General features: G+C 47.6%; 1 protein-coding gene across 13 annotated transcripts in view; it reads left to right on the top strand.

Annotated features, from left to right (window-relative positions):
• The first annotated feature begins 1,725 nt into the window (after window positions 1–1,725).
• GIGYF2 (GRB10 interacting GYF protein 2) overlaps window positions 1,726–21,236 on the top strand; it is a 452,656-nt gene continuing 433,145 nt past the window's right edge. For 6 of the 13 annotated variants that reach the window (XM_063915746.1, XM_063915737.1, XM_063915739.1 and 3 more), the window contains exon 1: window positions 1,726–1,910. The gene's annotated coding sequence lies outside the window, so the exon portion shown is untranslated. The remainder of the gene's footprint in view (window positions 1,911–21,236) is intronic. The other 7 variants (XM_063915748.1, XM_063915744.1, XM_063915745.1 and 4 more) reach the window with 2 other exon arrangements.

Genomic DNA, 21,236 nt, shown 5'->3' with positions numbered 1-21,236 from the left:
CCCTCAAACGCTTACTTCCTGTCATTCACTTTGCATCTAAAATCTTGCTGTGACCGCACATGCGACTCATTGCTTATGCGTACTGCGGCATATTATTATTATTATTATTATTATCATCCTTTATTTATATGGCGCCACAAGGGTTCTGCAGCGCCCAATTACAGAGTACATAAACAAATAATCAAACAGGAAAACAGCAACTTACAGTTGATGACAGTATAGGACAAGTACAGGGTAAATAAACATAGTTACATCAGCAGGTGACACTGGAATAAGTATCAGGTGGCAGAAGACTGCTGGATGTGGTACAGTTGAAGATTATTAAAGTAAAAAAGGATAAGCACATGAGGGAAGAGGGCCCTGCTCGTGAGAGCTTACATTCTAAAGGGGAGGGGTAGACAGACAGGGGTGACACAGATGGGGTACATAGAGAGCGTGGAACAGAGGGTTAGGATGAGATTTGGCTGGGTTTGGTGAAGAAGTGGGTCTTGAGAGCCCGTTTGAAGTTTTGTAGATGTAGAGAGGTGGAGAGTCTGAGGGGGAGAGGTAGGGAATTCCAAAGAAGTGGTGCAGCACGTGAAAATATACGCATGCAGTGCGAAAACATTAATCAATGTGTACAAATGCCGCTTTGCGTTCGCCCCCGAATGACCCGTCCCCTCCTGTGCGGCTGCACACCCCTGCTTAAGGCGCTGCCACTCTCGCACATCATTGTGCACTTCTACTTGTGCCTTCCCACCTGTGTCACCATCACTTGGGCTGCTACATGCAATAAGGTGGAATTATGGTTACTTGCTATAGCTTCCCTCAGTGAATGCCATTGCCTATACCAGTGGTTCCCAAACTGTGTGCCTGGGCACCCTGGGGTGCCTCGGGACACTTGCAGGGGTGCCCTGGGTTGGTGGTCCAGGACCAATTAAATTATTTATGGTCAATGTAATAGGCAAAACCAGTGCTGGTGGCTGCAAATCATAAAATATGTGGACAAACAGAAGCAAATCTTGTCCCTCACCACATAATTGAACTTATGGATGACATATAAACACAATTTACTTCATTTAATATTTCTTTCTAAATTTCTCAATAAGAAGCTTTTGTCCTGGGGCTCCCGTGAAAATAATTCTGATGCTCTAGGGCGTAATGATTCCAAAAAGTTTGGGAACCACTGGCCTATACTCTCTGTCAGCATCAGCCTCAGACCGAGTTCCTGTAGCGTCAGCAGCAGATAAGATGACTGGCTCTCACTATTGCAGTAACTATTGCACTGCAACTTTTCGGGATTCAGAAGGGGTGGAGTTTGCAGTACAGTGGGCGTGGTTTGAAACACCCAAATAGGACTTTCTCGTTAGGTTAAGTCGACTAAAGGGCGGGGCTTAATTTGTCCCGATTTCATGTGGGAATCTTCATTGTCAGCAGTGATGAGCATTAGCAGTAACACATTACACGTTCAACGGTACTACCTGCAACGTCGTGTTACCAATACAGCCACGCAGCGCAGCTCACGCCTGTCCCCATTTTCATATAAGTTTTAAATAAGAATTAAACAAGTCATATTTATGACACCATCGTTTGTGCAGCGAAGTGTTTATCGATACATTCCCTCGGCCTACTGTATACTGGGGAACGCAATCTATGGGCGTTTTACCCACATCCAATATGGCCGGTCAGAGAGTCTAGGCCAGTTACGATCACGTGAGTTCCTCATTCGGCTGGGTGACGAGCCGTGCGTGAAGTATCCCGTCTGTCTCTACTAGTGCAGGGAAGGGGTGCTGCTGGAGTGCTGGCCGAGCACGCTGCACTGTCACTGCTCACGCGAGGCGTGGAGTCGTCAGGTGACGGTGCGTGGCGTCAGCCATCTTGTGTTGTTGCTGGGCTTGTGGACTCGCTTCGGGTGAGAAGCTGTGAGAGAGGTACAGTGGTATTACTGGTGTGGTGGTGGGATCTGTTACCCCGGGGGCTGCCTGGTGGCCGGGGAGCCTTTGCCTGGGGAGCTGGGCAGATTACCACCTATGGGCATATAGAGGCACTGGCAAGCAGAAGGCTAGGCACACATGTGCTTCTGAGTGGGGATCTGCAGCACACATCCCAGACATATGCTCTGGTGGCACTCTAATCCATACCTGCGTATGTGTGTATACACACACACACACACACACACACACACACACACACACACACACTCTCTCTCTTCTGTCACTAGTACTGTATTGCAATGGAAGTATACTGTTGGCTACTCACTTATGGTAGGTCACTGGTTGACATGGATTGTATTATGTACTTATTTCATGGGTATGCTGTGTTATGTAATGGTCTTTAATATTTGTACAAAAAGTAATACAATTTGTGACACATGCCGTTACCATTGAGTACAACGCAACTGAACGTATTATTTTTGCAGCATCTCAGAGACAGGTGATGTGCTGTATGTGAATGTTTGCTGGCTAGACCCAACAAGTATTGCGGTATGATTGGCTTTATAGTGCTGCATTGATATGTTGTTTTGCTAAACTTTCCTAAAGGTTAGTGTCAGAAATCATGAGTTTGCTGGTTCTGTTTGCCAAGACTAAGAAATGCAATAAAGTACCTGGTAAACACATACTCCATAACTCCATAATTGCCTTTTTGTTGCTGAACATTACAAAATATGTGTGAAAACTCCACAGATGGTTATGGACCCTTAGTTGCCTCAGCGTTAAAATTAACCTGTCAGCTACAGATGTGTCCTCATCCATATGGCGGGAGACTTAGGTTGGGTACATATCAGGACGAGGTGTGTCCCAGCTGACCTGAGGACTGATGGAATGATATATTGCTCGGCCATACATAGTGCATGATCTAGTGACACCACTTCTCCTGCTGCTCTCTCTGCTGGGGGCCTCACATTCACACCCCGACCTGGGATCCTCTTACCTTCTAGCTACTACTACCACCAGAACCATCCCTTACAATTTCTACAGTTGAGGTCCATAGTATACGCCTCTTCCAACCAGTCCATCTCAGAGTAGCTGTCATTTACTGCCCCCCGGCATTGCTTCCAAATTTGACAACTTTGCTACCTGGCTTTCTCTCTTCTGACATTCCCTCCATTATCCTAGGCTATTTCAACATCCATATCCAATATACCCACACAATTCCCTGCCTCTAAACCCCTTAACCTCACCTCTTCACTTGGTCTCTCCCAGTGGACCTCCTCACCCTCCCATGTGAATGGGAGTTTACTGGATCTGCTCTTCACTCACTGTTGTGATATTTCTGATTTCTCCAACTGCCCATTTCCCCTCTCTGACCACCACCTGTTCTATTTCAACCTATCTCTCTGCTTCCCCATCTCTACCGCCTAAGGCTACCATCACTAAGTGTAACATTGAGGCTATTGACACCACATTACTTTCCTCCCTGTTTGACTCGCTTCTCTCTCTCTCATGCCCTGAACAAGCCACTTCCATATACAATGCATCCCTTACTTCTGCTCTTGACTCTGTTGCTCCACCAACCACTATTCTCCCTCGCAAATTAACACCTCAACCTTTGCACACCAAATGCACCAGATATCTGCAAAAATGCTCACGTACTGCTGAGCGACACTGGAGGAAATCACGCTCTAAGGCAGACTGCCTCCATTTCAAACGTATGCTCTCCTTCAGTGCTGCCCTTTCTCTTGCTAAACAGTCATACTTCAAGACCCCCATCTCCTCCCAGTCTTCCAACCCCTGGCGCCTCTTTTCCACTCTCAACTGACTCTGCCCACCTCCAATTCATCTCCCTTCCTCACTTTCTACTCTTGACTTTGCCACTTACTTCACATTCAAAATTGACTTCATACGTCAGGACATCACATCAGACCATCAGCATCCAGCCTCCTCCCATCCCTTACCACCCCTACTTATCCCTCTCACCAACTCTGCCAACTTTCACCCATGCATCAGGTGAGGAAGTCATGGCCCTCATTCGTTCCTGTTCCCTCACCACCTCCCCACATGACCCTATCGCCTCCACCGCTACCTCTCTCCTTCTGCCTGTTCCCATCTTTCCCACCTTCTCAATCTCTCCCTCTCATCAGGCACTGTTCCCTCTGCCTTCAAGCATGCACTCATCTCTCCTATTCTTAAAAACCTACCCTTGATCCAAACACTCTCTCCAACTACCGACCCATCTCTCTCCTCCCTTTTGCCTCCAAATTCCTTGAGCGTATTGTCTGCAACCGCCTTCCTTTCTTTCCTCACACTCACTGCTTGACCCATTCCAGTATGGCTTCCGTCCTCTCCACTGAAACTGCCCTTACAAAAGTGTGCAGTGACCTCTATGTTGCTAAATCTAAGGGACACTACTCTCTACTTATTCTTCTTGATCTCTCTGCTGCTTTTGACACTGTGGACCACCCTCTCCTACTGCAAATCCTTCACTCCATTGGTCTGCATGATACTGCCCTCTCTTGGCTGTCTTCCTACTTCTCTGACCGTTCATTCTCTGTCTCCTCTCATGACTCCACCTCCCTTACACTAACTGTAGGTGTACCCCAAGGTTCTGTCCTTGGTCCTCTTCTTTTCTCTCTCTATGTCCTCACTAGGTAAGCTCAGTTCTTTTGGTTTCCAATATCATCTCTATGCTAATGACACTCAAATCTATCTTTGCTCTCCGAACCTCTCCCCTGCTCTCCTCACTCATATCTCCAACTGTCTCTCTGCTATCTCTTTTTGGATGTCCCAGCGCTTTCTTAAGCTTAACATGTCTAAGACCGAGCTGATCATCTTCCCTCCCTCCCGCATAACCTCACCTCCTACAATCTCACTATTTATTGATGGCACTACTATCTCCTCTTGCCCCCAAGTGCGCTGTCTTGGAGTAATCCTTCACTCCTCCCTCTCCTTCAATCCACACATTCAGCACCTCTTGCAAACCTGCCGTTTTTATCTAAAAAATATTTCCATGATCAGACCCTTTCTGGCCCAGGCTGCTACTAATACCCCTTTCAGACAGAAAATGAAATTACCGGGTGAAGCAGTTCCACCCGGTAATTTCATGAAACATGCGGGTCCTTTTTCTGTGTGAAAGGATCAACCCGTGTTGTAATTCCCGGGACTTCGGCCCAGGAATTTACCAGGGTCGGAGACACGGGAATTATGACACGGGTTGACTCTTTCACACAGACAAAATACCCGTGTTGATATGCAAATTACCGGGTCGAAATTTTCGACCCGCTAATTTGCATGTCTGTGTGAAAGGGGTGGTCAGGCAGGTCCCGGCAAAACGACCTGGCACTGAAATGCCGAGTAATTGCCTGGACTTTCAGACTTATCTGTCTGAAAGTGGTATAAGACACTTATCCGCTTACTGGTCATCTCCAGACTGGACTACTGTAATCTCCTCCTGACTGGTTTTCCTGACAAATACCTCTCTCCACTCCAATCTATCCTCAATGCTGCTGCCCAGCTAATTTTCCTCACCAAAAACACTACGTCCACCTCTCCTCTCCTACTAGACCTTCACTGGCTCCCCTTCCCTTTCAGAATTGATTTTAAGCTTCTCACTTACAAAGCCCTCACCCACTCCTCTCCCATCTACATGTCTGACCTTATCTCCCTTTACACTCCCACTCGTCCTCTTCGCTCTGCTAATGCACGCCGACTCTCCTGCCTATGGATTACTTCCATTCCTACCTCCCAAGATTTTTCACGTGCTGCTCCATTTCTATGGAATTCCCTACCTCTCCCCCTCAGACTCTCCACCTATCTACAAAACTTCAAACGGGCTCTCAAGATCCACTTCTTCATGAAACCCAGCAAAATCTCATCCTAATCCTCTGTTCCACGTGCTCTCTGTACCCTGTCTACCCCTCCCCTTTAGAATGTAAGCTCTCACGAGTAGGACCCTCTTTCCTCATGTGCTTCTCCTTTTTCATACTTTAATAAGTTTCAACTGCACCAAATCTAGCAGTCTTCTGCCACCTGATACTTATTCCAGTGTCATCTGCTGATGTAGCTATGTTTATGTACCCTGTACTTGTCCTATATTGTCGTCAACTGTTAAGGGGGGTACTCACGGAGCGATCGCTGCTTAAAATCTAAGCAATCTGACTAGATTGCTTAGATTTTAAGCAGTGATCTCTCCGTGTGTACTCCTCACAGCGATAGCGATGCGCAGCCCCGCACATCGCTATCGCTGGTGCTAGATTGACCTGCATGCAGGCCAATGTAGCGGGTATCTCACTTCACCCGCTGGGTGAAATGAGCGCCCCCCGCTCCCCCCGCACTCTCGGCACACATCGCGCTGTGCTGAGCGGCTGGAGAGATGTGTGCTGAGCGGTTCGCTCAGCACACATCTCTCCCCACATCTGCCAGTGAGTACTGGCCTTAAGTTGCTGTTTTCCTGTTTGATTATTTGTTTATGTACTCTGTAATTGGGCACTGCGGAACCCTTGTGGCGCCATATAAATAAAGGATAATAATAGTGTACGACTATACAATTTATCCTTACCCTTATCATGCCGCTGTCATCAGTGCCGTATGCCTATCTGACATGCAGCACATCAGTTGGTAGAACTGCAGGGAGCATGCATTCGCGGGTACACACTATGTGGTATGAATGTTACATTGTTCTGATCTGCGTCTGAGCAGTATATATAGTCCAATATATCACCTAATGCAGAGGTTCCCAAACTTCACCATTACAGTACAGTTTTTAAAAATATCCATGCTTGAGCCCAGATAATAAATAAAAATGACTGAGGTACTAATTAAGCCACTTGTTTTCAAGCATGGATATCCTTAAGACTTGGACTGTAATGGCGGCGTTTGGGAACCTCTGGCCAAATGTACAGTGTACCATACCTTAGATGTTCCACCACATGTAGCGATTTCCGTACTTTAGCTGAAATTTTGCATCTTATTCCTATAGTAGCCACATGCAAAGTTGCTGACTGTGTACTGGTCGGTATCTGGACTCCAGGTCGACACACCTTAGGTCAACATGGACAAAAGGTCGACATGAGTTTTTCATGATTTTTTTTCTTTTTTGGAACCTTTTCATACTTAACGATCCACGTGGACTACGATTGGAACGGTAGTCTGTGCCAAGCGAAGGCACCATGCCCGAAGCATGGCGAGCGAAGTGGTGCACTAATTGGGGTTCCCGGTCACTCTACGAAGAAAACGACACCAAAAAAACATAAAAAACATGTCGACCTTTGTCTATGTCGACCTAAGGTATCGACCAATTGGCGGCGACCTAAGGTGTGTCGACCTTTTTGTTGTAGACTCGGAGTCCCAGACCCGTACTGGGCACACTAGTGAAGTACTTTTAAAACCTGTTTCATCAGATAAAATCCATTTGATCCACCCACTGGGGTCTCTTCCTTCTCGTAATCAAATAGATCTCCAGACACTTATCTTCCCTAATAATGTGCAGTTGTCTGCAGGCCCTGTTCTAGCTCTCTGTATAGTATTTTCTCTAACGTCCTAAGTGGATGCTGGGGACTCCGTAAGGACCATGGGGAATAGCGGCTCCGCAGGAGACTGGGCACATCTAAAGAAAGCTTTAGGACTATCTGGTGTGCACTGGCTCCTCCCCCTATGACCCTCCTCCAAGCCTCAGTTAGATCTCTGTGCCCGAACGAGAAGGGTGCACACTAGGGGCTCTCCTGAGCTTCTTAGTGAAAGTTTTAGATTAGGTTTTTTATTTTCAGTGAGACCTGCTGGCAACAGGCTCACTGCATCGAGGGACTAAGGGGAGAAGAAGCGAACTCACCTGCGTGCAGAGTGGATTGGGCTTCTTAGGCTACTGGACATTAGCTCCAGAGGGACGATCACAGGCCCAGCCTGGATGGGTCCCAGAGCCGCGCCGCCGGCCCCCTTACAGAGCCAGAAGGCAGAAGAGGTCCGGAAAATCGGCGGCAGAAGACGTCCTGTCTTCAACAAGGTAGCGCACAGCACTGCAGCTGTGCGCCATTGCTCTCAGCACACTTCACACTTCGGTCACTGAGGGTGCAGGGCACTGGGGGGGGGGGCGCCCTGAGACGCAATAAAAACACCTTGGATGGCAAAAAATGCATCACATATAGCTCCTGGGCTATATGGATGCATTTAACCCCTGCCAGAATACATAGAAAAACGGGTGATAGGCTCCGCCCCCTTATCGGCGGCCTTATCTCCTCAGCACACTGGCGCCATTTTCCCTCACAGCTCCGTTGGAGGGAAGCTCCCTGGCTCTCCCCTACAGTCACTACACTACAGAAAGGGTTAAAAAAGAGAGGGGGGCACTAATTAGGCGCAGTATTAACTATACAGCAGCTATAAGGGGAAAAACACTTATATAAGGTTATCCCTGTATATATATAGCGCTCTGGTGTGTGCTGGCAAACTCTCCCTCTGTCTCCCCAAAGGGCTAGTGGGGTCCTGTCCTCTATCAGAGCATTCCCTGTGTGTGTGCTGTATGTCGGTACTTTTGTGTCGACATGTATGAGGAGAAAAATGATGTGGAGATGGAGCAGATTGCCTGTAATAGTGATGTCACCCCCTAGGGGGTCGACACCTGAGTGGATGAACTGTTGGAAGGAATTACGTGACAGTGTCAGCTCTGTATAAAAGACAGTGGTTGACATGAGACAGCCGGCTACTCAGCTTGTGCCTGTCCAGACGTCTCATAGGCCGTCAGGGGCTCTAAAGCGCCCGTTACCTCAGATGACAGATATAGACGCCGACACGGATACTGACTCCAGTGTCGACGGTGAAGAGACGAATGTGACTTCCAGTAGGGCCACACGTTACATGATTGAGGCAATGAAAAATGTTTTACACATTTCTGATAATACGAGTACCACCAAAAAAAGGGGTATTATGTTCGGTGAGGAGAAACTACCTGTAGTTTTCCTGAATCTGAGAAATTAAATGAGGTGTGTGATGATGCGTGGGTTTCCCCCGATAACAACTGATAATTTCTAAAATGTTATTGGCATTATATCCTTTCCCGCCAGAGGTTAGGGTGCGTTGGGAAACACCCCCTAGGGTGGATAAAGCGCTCACACGCTTGTAAGGGCTCTACCTTCGCCTGAGATGGCCGCCCTTAAGGATCCTGCTGATAGAAAGCAGGAGGGTATCCTAAAAGGTATTTACACACATACTGGTGTTATACTGCGACCAGCAATCGCCTCAGCCTGGATGTGCAGTGCTGGGTTGGCATGGTCGGATTCCCTGACTGAAAATATTGATACCCTAGATAGGGACAGTATATTTTTGCCTATAGAGCATTTAAAAGATGCATTTCTATATATGCGTGATGCACAGCGGAATATTTGCCGACTGGCATCAAGTCTAAGCGCGTTGTCCATTTCTACCAGTAGAGGGTTATGGACACGTCAGTGGTCAGGTGATGCGTATTCCAAACGGCATTTGGAAGTATTGCTTTATTAAGGGGAGGAGTTATTTGGGGTCGGTCTTTCAGACCTGGTGGCCACGGCAACAGCTGGGAATTCCACGTTTGTACCCCAGGTCGCCTCTCAACATGAGAAGACGCCGTATTATCAGGCGCAGTCTTTTCGTGGACAAGGTTCCTCATTTCTGCCCCGTGACAGAGGGAGAGGAAAAAGGCTGCAGAAATCAGCCAGTTCCCAGGAACAGAAACCCTCTCCCGCCTCTGCCAAGCCCTCAGTATACGCTGGGGCTTTACAAGCAGAATCAGGCAAGGTGGGGGGCCCGTCTCAATGAATTTCAGCGCGCAGTGGGCTCACTCGCAAGTAGACCCCTGGATCCTTCAGGTGATATCTCAGGGGTACAAATTAGAATTAGAGACGTCTCCCCCTCGCCGTTTCCTAAAGTCTGCTTTACCGATGTCTCCTTCTGACCGGGAGACAGTTTTGGAAGCCATTCACAAGCTGTATTCCCAGCAGGTGATAATCAAGATACCCCGTTCCCTGTTGCAGGAGGGGTATTATTCCACACTGTTGTGGTACCGAAGCCGGACGGCTCGGTGAGACCGATTCTAAATCTAAAATCTTTGAACACTTACATACAGAGGTTCAAATTCAAGATTGAGTCACTCAGAGCAGTGATTGCGAAACTGGAAGAAGGGGACTACATGATGTCTCGGGACATCAAGGATGCTTACCTTCATGTCAAAATTTACCCTTCTCACCAAGGGTACCTCAGGTTTATGGTACAGAACTGTCACTATCAGTTCAGACGCTGCCGTATGGATGGTCCACGGCACCCCGGGTCTTTACCAAGGTAATGGCCGAAATGATGATATTCCTTCGAAGGAAGTGAATTTTAGTTATCCCTTACTTGGACAATTCCCTGATAAGGGTAAGATCCAGGGAACAGTTGGAGGTCGGTGTAGCACTATCTCAGGTAGTGTTGCGGCAGCACGATTGGATTCTCAATACTCCAAAATCGCACCTGGTTCCGACGACGTGTCTTCTGTTCCTAGGGATGATCCTGGACACAGTCCAGAAAAAGGTGTTTCACCCGGAGGAGAAAGCCAGGGAGTTATCCGAGCTAGTCAGGAACCTCCTAAAACCGAGCCAAGTCTCAGTGCATCAATGCACAAGGGTTCTGGGTAAAATGGTGGCTTCCTATGAAGCAATCCCATTCGACAGATTCCACGCACCAGTGGGACCTGCTGGACAAATGGTCCGGGTCGCATCTTCAGATGCATCAGCGGATAACCCAGTCACCAAGGACAAGGGTGTCCCTCCTGTGGTGGTTGCAGAGTGCTCATCTTCTAGAGGGCCGCAGATTAGGCATTCAGGACTGGGTCCTGGTGACCACGGATGCCAGCCTGCGAGGCTGGGGAGCAGTCACACAGGGAAGGAATATCCAGGGCTTATGGTCAAGCCTGGAGACATCACTTCACATAAATATCCTGAAGCTAAGGGACATTTACAATGCTCTAAGCTTAGCAAGACCTCTGCTTCAAGGTCAGCCGGTGTTGATCCAGTCGGACAACATCACGGCAGTCACCCACGTAAACAGACAGGGTGGCACAAGAAGCAGGAGGGCAATGGCAGAAGTTGCAAGGATTCTTCGCTGGGCGGAAAATCATGTGATAGCACTGTCAGCAGGACTCGTCCTCAGTTTCTCCCCAAGGTGGTTTCAGCGTTTCACCTGAACCAACCTATTGGTGGTGCCTGCGGCTACTAGGGACTTGGAGGCCTCCAAGTTGCTAGACGTTGTCAGTGCCCTGAAAATATGTTTCCAGGACGGCTGGAGTCAGGAAATCTGACTCGCTGTTTATCCTGTATGCACCCAACAAGCTGGGTGCTCCTGCTTCTAAGCAGACTATTGCTCGTTGGATTTGTAGTACAATTCAGCTTGCACATTCTGTGGCAGGCCTGCCACAGCCAAAATTCTGTAAATGCCCACTCCACAAGGAAGGTGGGCTCATCTTGGGCAGCTGCCCGAGGGGTCTCGGCTTTACAACTTTGCCGAGCAGTTACTTGGTCAGGAGCAAATACGTTTGTAAAATTCTACAAATTTGATACCCTGGCTGAGGAGGACCTGGAGTTCTCTCATTCGGTGCTGCAGAGTCATCCGCACTCTCCCGCCCGTTTGGGAGCTTTGGTATAATCCCCATGGTCCTTACGGAGTTCCCAGCATCCACTAGGACGTCAGAGAAAATAAGAATTTACTTACCGATAATTCTATTTCTCGTAGTCCATAGTGGATGCTGGGCGCCCATCCCAAGTGCGGATTGTCTGCAATACTGGTACATAATTATTGTTACCAAAAAATTCGGGTTATTGTTGTAGTGAGCCATCTTTTATAGAGGCTTCTCTATTATCATGCTGTTAACTGGGTTCAGATCACAAGTTGTACAGTGTGATTGGTGTGGCTGGTATGAGTCTTACCCGGGATTCAAAATCCTTCCTTATTGTGTACGCTCGTCCGGGCACAGTATCCTAACTGAGGCTTGGAGGAGGGTCATAGGGGGAGGAGCCAGTGCACACCAGATAGTCCTAAAGCTTTCTTTAGATGTGCCCAGTCTCCTGCGGAGCCGCTATTCCCCATGGTCCTTACGGAGTCCCCAGCATCCACTACGGACTATGAGAAATAGAATTATCGGTAAGTAAATTCTTATTATCAATTCTTTATACTGCAAGTTTCTCATGCTTGCCATGTACAGAAAAGCATGAAAACAACATAGATGTGAACTTTCCTTGAAAAGCAGCTTCACATTTGTGTTCTGGCATAGTTGTCTACTTTTCCTTTCATTTCCATTAACGTTCTCATCCTGTGTTTAGTCTGAATGCAAATGCAGGTAACGCTCTAAATATGGAACCATCTATGTAAATGAAGGACATGGTATAATGATAGCAAGTGCTTCATTACAGATGTGGCTTATACATTAAACAAATAACAATCTGACCATATATACAAATGCTGGACTTCACTGTTTTCCTGTAAGTATGCCAACAAAGGGTAACTACAGTGACTTTGGTAAAGCACATCGGTGCCATTGCATTTAATTGCATAGTACCTTCTTAGAGTAAGAATGGGTACACATTAGGCGGATGTCAGCATGACAAATTGTGCATATCGACTAATGTGTATGCACTATTGCGTGCTCCCGTGGGTTGTGTGCAACATCTTCTGGGCAGCCATGTTCCACGGCCAACCGGAAGATATCGCATGCGTCCCGGTGCGGTGTGATGACGGACGGAATGAGGCATTGATCTGTCGTTCATTACGTTTGTGCTAGTGTGTACGGGCAATCAGGATGGTTCAGGGCGAAGGGAAATCGTTCCATCCTTTGTCCCATTTGCCAGTCAGGCCTTAGTGTCAATGGGGTCGATTCAATTCAGCAACAGTTGAATAGCGCCGGGAATTAGCTCCTGACGCTATTCAATTCAGCTAAAGTGAAGTCGGAGAATCCCGTTCTCGACGACTTAACAGGTATTTTTGTCGGGAGAACGAGTATTCTCCGACTTAACTACCCGCGGCGATGCTGATTCCTGGCAGAATCAGCCGCGCGGCAGCACTTTTGTCGGTCTTCTTCTCTCACCCCCCGGGGCAGAGAGAAGAATTCCCGACAATTGAGGGTAGCTAGTCCCTGTATTGAATAGCGCCGGGAGCTAATTCCCGGCGCTATTCAACTGTTGCTGAATTGAATCAACCCCAGTGTTTGCCAAAAAGGGGATGTAGTTTTGTGACCGCCAGTCACAACACCTCCTACACACCTGAGAATCCCGACAGTTGGCATGCCGATTAGCAGGGACTATTCCCACGACACCCATAGAGTGGGAATAGAACTTGTGGCGACCGCAGGTGGCTTGTTGTGCTAGCTCCCCAATGCCGGCAGTCACGCATACCCAACCCACCAAAAAGACATTACACTTGGGCAAAATAGACTTCAACTCATACTTGCCACAAAACCCAGCATTGCTTTATAGCATATTAGTGCTCTAATAAAAATAGTATTCTTATATTTTGGGAGACTGGTGACACATCGATTAGCATTCCTGCCACACAGCCCTGAAACCGTGGGTACGCTATTTGTGTGGAGTTTGTATGTTCTCTTCCCGATTGCTTTGTTATCCTACTGATTCTCAAACAATCTGGAAACATAGCTAGGTAATTGGCTTCTGATTACATTGACTTGTGTGTTAGTCTAATGCTGGGTACACACTAAACAATGTGTGTAACCAGCGACGGCATGATATATTGTGCCGCCCGTATACACTGCACGATGCAGTGGATGATGGAGTGATGTACCATTCCATACTGCATTCAGCAGCATGGTGTCATTCATTGCCGCGTCTCAACTGCTGCGCAGCACAGCAGATGGGACGATATGATGAATGACCGCCGTCTGAATCGCAGCAGATGGGACAATGTGATGAATGACCGCCATCTGAATCGCAGCAGATGGGACGATGTGATGAATGACCGCCGGGCACATGCGATTGGGTGTGCAAACTGTACGATCTGTACAGATCGCTTTGGTATCCTATTAGCTGCGGTAAATGACCACAGCTAAAGGTCTCGCCCGGGGCTATCTTGTTAGCCCCAATAAGCCGTGCGTGAACCGCTGCTTATTAGGGATTTTGCTTCCGAAACCAAATCCCAGGAAACGGGGCTCTTTCTCACGAAAACACACAGGTTTCAGGCATATCATACACACCCCATGCGAATGATATAACATTCTGTAAAGCACTTCATAATATGTTGGCTCTATATAAAGGCAATATTATATTATCAAAGAAGGGGTCTAAATTTTTGTATGTCTTTGCAACCCATGTGTCTGCTTCAGGTCCATACCACTCAAGTTTAAATTCATATTCTTTATTCATATTGTTACATCTAAGTGTTTTCAACTAAGATCAGGTCACTATTTTTTTATGTTTGAACGGTGTGGGTCCTATATAACCTGTAACTTCCTAGAATGGTCAAATCCGTACTGAATACTCCACATGTGGTGAGATCTTTTGAGTGGCCTGGGCTGACTTAAGTGGGCACTGTGATAGGGCAGTGACAAATCCAGAGGGTAATTGTGGTGGCAGAACAGGAGTAGAATTGATGCAGTATGAGTGTGTTCTCAAAATTAGTACCTAGAGGGCATTTCAGCTGAGGGGCTCAGTGGAAAAGAGGCACATGCCACAAAATAACTTTTGCCCCTTGTCATCTAGATATGTCTCGAAATATAATACCTGGGATCTGTATAATTGGTTAGTGTGTATGCTCACAATTGAATATTTTCTGTATAATTTTTTAAGCCCCCAAAATTTGTCTAGTTCCTAGCAACGTTTGTCACATCTGTCTGTCATCATAAAAGCTCTCTGATCTCAATATTAATTTCCCTACAGGAACTTAAACCTTAAAGACTTAGAGGCGTATCCAATTACGATTGACTGCGGATCATTGTGTCGCCAGGGGCTATCCTATTAGCTGCGATGCGCGCCCCCCCCCCCCCCCCCCCCCCCCCCCCCGATGCCGGCACCTATCGTGGATTAATCCGCGATAAGTGGCCTGCCAGAGCCCATGTGTTTTCTAATTGGACACCATAAGTCTTTAATCGTCATATCTGGATGTTTTGATTCCCTGAAATGGCATCGGGGCTAATTGGATACCATCGAATGTTTTGAGATACAGTTCAATGACAATGTTGATGGCTGTGAAGTAAAAACAGCATTTCCGACTTTTTTAGGTCGAATGTGGATTCAACCTATTGAAGTCCGCTGCTGTTTTTCCGACTTGTCGGAAAATATGTGGATCAGAGCAGTAGCCATGGATCCACGTAGTTTGTTGAATTTGCGGCCATTTTGGACAGGTTTTTGGCCTGTTCTCGACAATGCCGATTCGACTTTGAAAAAAAAAAAAAGTCGGATCAGCATTGTCGAAAATGGTCTAAACCTGTCAAACGCCCGCAAATTGAATACTGAAGTGTCGGATCCTCTCCATTGGAGAGGATCCAACACTAATTGAATACTGCCCAAAATGTTGCAGTCACCATGAAATCTTAATCAAACAATAGTTTAGTTCTAGTGTTTGTTGGTGAAGGCATTGCCCACTAGTAGTGCAGATCCATACATCTTCAGTGTTGGACACTTTGGGCAGCATCCTATTAGCCACGGTAGAACATCTTGTCGCGATTAGATCGCTGGTAAAAAAAAAAAAGCAATTTCTCCCAAAATCACACAGGTTCAGTGAAACCTAATAGGATACTGCCCAATATTATGTACTTTCATTTTGCTTTGAAAATGTCTGCTTTCCTTTTACACTTCTTCACCTTATACTGTTGTTCCACCTTGTCATTAAGAAAACTGTATTATACAGTGCTTTACCCATATATGTACAGGCAGATTCATTGCTTAAACTTATTTTTGGTGCTTGGGATACAGGCAGACAGTGATATGTCTGGGTCATAGGGTGCTGACCCTGGGGTTAGAACCAGTGTCTCCTGTAAGTATCAGTGTTGTTATTAGTACATTTTACCACTGGGCTACTACTGTTGGTTGGAAGTGTATCCTGTCAATATGCTGTACTTTTATTTTCCTTATGAATACATCACATGCCATGACTTTCACCGTCAGTCATGTCTGCAGTTGTCGTTTCTATTTGGTTGTTAGGTGTGTGTGTTGTTTTTCTTTTTTTCTGTAAATGACATATCTGCTTCCTTCGTGTCTCGCTATTACCTATTGTTGACATGATGGGTGTTACCATGCAGAATTATATGCATAGCAACCCAGAACATTATGGAAGCAGCACTCCATCTGCATAAGGCCATGCGTGTGTGCTTGTGCTGGCGTCATGCTGCTGCTTCACATGCCTTATGTTCTGTACAGTGGTATTCAGGAATTGGAACGTGACTCTCGCTGGAATAACTGCAGGCAGGAGGTGGGGGTTCTGGAACTCCACTCCAACATTGTTTTGTTGCAACTGGTGTGTCTGTTTTCTCTTATACCTTTTCTCTGACGTCCTAAGTGGATGCTGGGGACTCCGTCAGGACCATGGGGATTAGCGGCTCCGCAGGAGACAGGGCACAAAACTAAAGCTTTAGGATCAGGTGGTGTGTACTGGCTCCTCCCCCTATGACCCTCCTCCAAGCCCCAGTTAGGTTTTTGTGCCCGTCCGAGCAGGGTGCAATCTAGGTGGCTCTCTTAAGGAGCTGCTTAGAAAAAGTTTTTAGGTTTCTTATTTTCAGTGAGTCCTGCTGGCAACAGGCTCACAGCATCGAGGGACTTAGGGGAGAGAAGTTCAACTCACCTGCGTGCAGGATGGATTGGCTTCTTAGGCTACTGGACACCATTAGCTCCAGAGGGAGTCGGAACACAGGTCTCACCCTGGGGTTCGTCCTGGAGCCGCGCCGCCGACCCCCCTTGCAGATGCTGAAGATTGAAGGTCCAGAAACCGGCGGCAGAAGGCTTTTCAGTCTTCATGAAGGTAGCGCACAGCACTGCAGCTGTGCGCCATTGTTGTCACACACTTCACACCAACGGTCACGGAGGGTGCAGGGCGTTGCTGGGGGCGCCCTGGGCAGCAATGTATAATACCTTATTCTGGCTAAAAATACATCACATATAGCCCCTGGAGGCTATATGGATGTATTTAACCCCTGCCAGGTCTCAGAAAAACGGGAGAAGAAGCCCGCCGAAAAGGGGGCGGGGCCTATTCTCCTCAGCACACAGCGCCATTTTCCCTCACAGAAAGGCTGGTGGGAAGGCTCCCAGGCTCTCCCCTGCACTGCACTACAGAAACAGGGTTAAAACAGAGAGGAGGGGCACTTATTTGGCGATATGTATATATATATTAAAATGCTATAAGGGAAAAACACTTATATAAAGGTTGTCCCTGTATAATATAGCGTTTTTGGTGTGTGCTGGCAAACTCTCCCTCTGTCTCCCCAAAGGGCTAGTGGGGTCCTGTCCTCTATCAGAGCATTCCCTGTGTGTGTGCTGTGTGTCGGTACTTGTGTGTCGACATGTATGAGGACGATGTTGGTGAGGAGGCGGAGCAATTGCCGGTAATGGTGATGTCACTCTCTAGGGAGTCGACACCGGAATGGATGGCTTATTTAAGATATTACGTGATAATGTCAACACGCTGCAAGGTCGGTTGACGACATGAGACGGCCGGCAAACCAATTAGTACCTGTCCAGGCGTCTAAAACACCGTCAGGGGCGTTAAAACGTCCTTTTACCTCAGTCGGTCGACACAGACACAGACACGGACACTGACTCCAGTGTCGACGGTGAAGAAACAAACGTATTTTCCTTTAGGGCCACACGTTACTTGTTAAGAGCAATGAAGGAGATGTTACATATTTCTGATACTACAAGTACCACAAAAAAGGGTATTATGTGGAGTGTGAAAAAACTACATGTGGTTTTTCCTGAATCAGATAAATTAAATGAAGTGTGTGATGATGCGTGGGTTTCCCCCGATAGAAAATTATTGGCGGTATACCTTTTCCCGCCAGAAGTTATGGCGCGTTGGGAAACACACCTTAGGGTGGATAAGGCGCTCACACGCTTATAAAAACAAGTGGCGTTACCGTCTCCAGATACGGACGCCCTCAAGGAGCCAACTGATAGGAGGTTGGAAAATATCCTAAAAAGTATATACACACATACTGGTGTTATACTGCGACCAGCGATCGCCTCAGCCTGGATGGGCAGCGCTGGGGTGGCTTGGTCGGATTCCCTGACTGGAAATATTGATACCCTTGACAGGGACAGTATTTTATTGATTATAGAGCATTTAAAAGATGCATTTCTATATATGCGAAACTCTGGCATCAAGAGTAAGTGCGATGTCCATATCTGCCAGACGATGTTTCTGGACACGACAGTGGTCAGGTGATGCAGATTCCAAACGGCACATGGAAGTATTGCCGTATAAAGGGGAGGAGTTATTTGGGGTCGGTCCATCGGACCTGGTGGCCACGGCAACAGCTAGAAAATCCACCTTTACCACATCTCAGCAGAAAAAGACATAGTCTTTTCAGCCTCAGTCCTTTCGTCCCCATAATATCTGCTCAGGGATAGAGGTACGGGAAGAAGACTGCAGCAGGCAGCCCATTCCCAGGAACAGAAGCCTTCCACCGCTTCTGCCAAGTCCTCAGCATGACGCTGGGGCCGTACAAACAGGTGCGGTGGGGGGTCGTCTCAAGAGTTTCAGCACGCAGTGGGCTCACTCGCAAGTGGACCCCTGGATCCTACAAGTAGTATCCCAGGGGTACAGATTGGAAATTCGAGACGTCTCCCCCTCGCAGGTTCCTGAAGTTTGCTTTACCAACGTCTACCTCCCACAGGGAGGCAGTATTGGAAACAATTCACAAGCTGTATTCCCAGCAGGTGATAATCAAAGTACCCCTCCTACAACAAGTAAAGGGGTATTATTCCACACTATATTGTGGTACTGAAGCCAGACGGCTCGGTGAGACCTATTCTAAATGGAGTCACTCAGAGCAGTGATAGCGAACCAGGAAGAAGGGGACTATATGGTGTCCCTGGACATCAAGGATGCTTACCTCCATGTCCAAATTTGCCCTTCTCACAAAGGGTACCTCAGGTTCGTGGTACAAAACTGTCACTATCAGTTTCAGACGCTGCCGTTTGGATTGTCCACGGCACCCCGGGTCTTTACCAAGGTAATGGCCGAAATGATGATTCTTCTTCAAAGAAAAGGCGTCTTAATTATCCCTTACTTGGACGATCTCCTGATAAGGGCAAGGTCCAGAGAACAGTTGGAGGTCGGAGTAGCACTATCTCAAGTAGTTCTACGACAGCACGGGTGGATTCTAAATATTCCAAAATCGCAGCTGTCTCCGACGACACGTCTGCTGTCCCTAGGGATGATTCTGGACACAGTCCAGAAAAAGGTGTTTCTCCCGGAGGAGAAAGCCAGGGAGTTATCCGAGCTAGTCAGGAACCTCCAAAAACCAGGAAAAGTGTCAGTGCATCATTGCACAAGGGTCCTGGGAAAAATGGTGGCTTCTTACGAAGCGATTCCATTCGGCAGATTTCACGCAAGAACTTTTCAGTGGGATCTGCTGGACAAATGGTCCGGATCGCATCTTCAGATGCATCAGCGGATAACCCTGTCTCCAAGGACAAGGGTGTCTCTTCTGTGGTGGCTGCAGAGTGCTCATCTACTAAAGTGCCACAGTTATGCATTCAGGACTGGGTCCTGGTGACCACGGATTCCAGCTTGAAAGGCTGGGGAGCAGTCACACAGGGAAAAAATTTCCAGGGAGTGTGATCAAGTCTGGGGACTTCTCTCCGCATAAATATACTGGAGCTAAGAGCAATTTACAATGCTCTAAGCTTAGCAAGACCTCTGCTTCAAGGTCAGCCGGTATTGATCCAGTGGGACAACATCACGGCAGTCGCCCACGTAAACAGACAGGGCGGCACAAGAAGCAGGAGGACAATGGCAGAAACTGCAAGGATTCTTCGCTGGGCGGAAAATCATGTGATAGCACTGTCAGCAGTTTTCATTCCGGGAGTGGACAACTGGGAAGCAGACTTCCTCAGCACGACCTCCACCCGGGAGAGTGGGGACTTCATCGAGAAGTTGTTTTCACATGATTGTGCACCGTTGGGAAAGACCAAAGGTGGACATGATGGCGTCCCGCCTGAACAAAAAACTGGACAGGTATTGCGCCAGGTCAAGAGACCCTCAGGAAATAGCTGTGGACGTTCTGGTAACACCATGGGTGTACCAGTCGGTGTATGTGTTCCCTCCTCTGCTTCTCATACCAAAGGTACTGAGAATTATAAGACGTAGAGGAGTAAGAACTATACTCGTGGCTCCGGATGGGCCAAGAAGGACTTGGTACCCGGAACTTCATGAGATGCTCACAGAGGACTCAGGGCCTCTGCCGATAAGAAGGGACTTGCTTCAGCAAGTACCATGTCTGTTCCAAGACTTACCACGGGTGCGTTTGACGGCATTGCGGTTGAACGCCGGATCCTAAGGGGAAAAAAGGCATTCCGGAAGAGGTCATTCCTACCCTGGTCAAAGCCAGGAAGGAGGTGACCGCACAACATTATCACCACATGTGGCGAAAATATGTTGCGTGGTGTGAGGCCAGGAAGGCCCCACGAAGAAATTTCAACTCGGTCTATTCCTGCATTTCCTGAAAACAGGAGTGTCTATGGGCCTCAAATTGAGGTCCATTAAGGTTCAAATTTCGGCCCTGTCGATTTTCTTCCAGAAAGAATTGGCTTCAGTTCCTGAAGTCCAGAAATTTGACAAGGGAGTACTGCATATACAACCCCCTTTTGTGCCTCCAGTGGCACTGTGGGATCTCAACGTAGTCCTGGGATTCCTCAAATCACGTTGGTTTAAACCGCTCAAATCTGTGGATTTGAAATATCTCACATGGAAAGTGACCATGATGTTGGCCCTGGCCTCGGCCAGGCGAGTGTCAGAATTGGCGGCTTTGTCTCACAAAAGCCCATATCTGATTGTCCATTCGGACAGGGCAGAGCTGCGGACTCGTCCCCAGTTTCTCCCTAAGGTGGTGTCAGCGTTTCATCTGAACCAGCTTATTGTGGTACCTGCGGCTACTAGAGACTTGGAGGACTCCAAGTTGCTAGATGTTGTCAGGGCCCTGAAAATATAGATTTCCAGGACGGCTGGAGTCAGGAAAACTGACTTGCTGTTATCCTGTATGCACCCAAAAAACTGGGTGCTCTTGCTTCTAAGCAGACGATTGCTAGTGGAATGTGTAGTACAATTCAGCTTGCACATTCTGTGGCAGGACTGCCACAGCCAAAATATATAAATGCCCATTCCACA

Source organism: Pseudophryne corroboree, chromosome 4, assembly GCF_028390025.1.
Source record: "Pseudophryne corroboree isolate aPseCor3 chromosome 4, aPseCor3.hap2, whole genome shotgun sequence".
Classification (NCBI taxonomy): Eukaryota; Metazoa; Chordata; class Amphibia; order Anura; family Myobatrachidae; genus Pseudophryne; species Pseudophryne corroboree.
Note: the sequence above shows the minus strand (reverse complement) of the source record. Positions and strands in the feature narration are given on the sequence as shown.